A 1,697-nucleotide genomic window follows, 5' to 3' on the forward strand; every position below is an offset into this window, starting at 1 on the left:
ATTAGTCTCAATAATCCTTCCTCACAATGATGAACAGGAAGAAAAAGAGAAATTGGTTTTTCATATCTTCGTCATTTAAGGACTTTGATGGTATAAAATAGATTAGCTCTATTTATTTCCCTGTTGCAGTCCATGTCTTCTTGAAAGGTTGTAATATGACAAAATGATCTTAATAAAACAGAGGTGAAAGGATTCTTTGGAATTGAGTGAAAAAGCTTTTGACTAGGCAGCAGAAAGGAGCGAGGAGATCTTTTGCAAACTGGTGGCTGGAGTTTATCTATGCTTTGGTGGGTGAAAGACATGGGCAAAGCTCCAAGTCATATCTGGAAGAATCCTTGGTCTTAGGAAGCTGATATTTCAGTGTCAAAAATACTATTCTTGAGCTGCTTAGGGCCAAACAGTTTTTAGTTGAATATAGAAATAGTGCAGTTTTTAAAAAACCCTACCTAAAAAGGGAGTGTGTTCTAGAAGTAGGTATAAACCACAGGTGTGTGAGCTGAAGTAGGTCTCCCATCCAAGCCCTAACCAGGCCTAACCCTGCCTAGCTTCTGAAGAGATTGGGTGCATTCAGCGTGATATGGCCATAGAGATGAAGTGCATCTCTTTTGAGTGTCCTTCAATTCCTCTGTGAAATAGGAAAACATAGCTATATCACACTGGTAGTTTTTTCTCATTTCAATGTTAGTTCATCAGTATCTATAATGAGTGAATCCTGGCTATACACTATATAAATATCCATAGCTTTTTATACTTCAAAAATACTGCCACATATACATTGCTATTTGATCCATGTAAGAACTGTTTGAGGGAGACAGTGCAGGAACCATCCCATTTTGCAGATGAGGAACACTGACTCAGATCAAAGGTGACTTATGTAAATTGGCAGGCATCACTGTGGCAGAGCTGGCTTGAACTCAGATTTCCTGATGTGCAGTCATTGCCTTCAACTAAATTCTGATTCGGTTCAACACACATTGAACCTGCTATATGCCAAGCCCTAGAGATAAAATATGAATAAGTTTAAGATCTTTAAGTGCAGGCTGTTAGAAGAAACAGATGCTTCCCATAACAGATCAAACCATATGACATTGTTATTTTTGTAGGCCAAAAGTGTTGAATATTGGTTATTTCATTTGATTCAATCTAACAATATGTAAGTGCCATCATAGAGGTATATTGATAAGCTACTTTGTTCTTTTCCTTATATCTTTGGCATTTCTCCTCCTCTCACTCATTTTTTTTCTCTACTTCCTGAAGCAGTGGGCTTCATCAGAGGTGACAATGTCTCCATCACTTTAATTCACAAGAGCACGCATGTGCATCGTGGATGACAATTCTTAAAATTTGCACAGGCTTCTCTCTTGCCTGAATTAGCACTCAAGTTCATGTCTAATCTAGCGTTTCTCTACTGAGCCTGTAATACACAGAGCCTATGGCCAATGAATAATTTCATTCAGGCCCAGGGTCATACCTAATAAGCCGGACCACCTTAGACCCGAGACACATGGTATTCCAAGGGGTGAAGGACTGCAGAAGTTCTGATGGATAAACACTTCAGGAAGACCGCTGATTTGCCAGCTGAGAAGTCATCTGTGACCTCAAGAGCTGTGACGGTGGTGTGAGGAAGACTGATAATTGACTGCACAAGGCAACAGCATGCACGAGAAAAGAAGGCTGCGTACCAAGCATCGGCTCAA

Source organism: Propithecus coquereli, unplaced genomic scaffold (genome assembly GCF_000956105.1).
Source record: "Propithecus coquereli isolate 6110/MARCELLA unplaced genomic scaffold, Pcoq_1.0 Scaffold355, whole genome shotgun sequence".
NCBI lineage: Eukaryota > Metazoa > Chordata > Mammalia > Primates > Indriidae > Propithecus > Propithecus coquereli.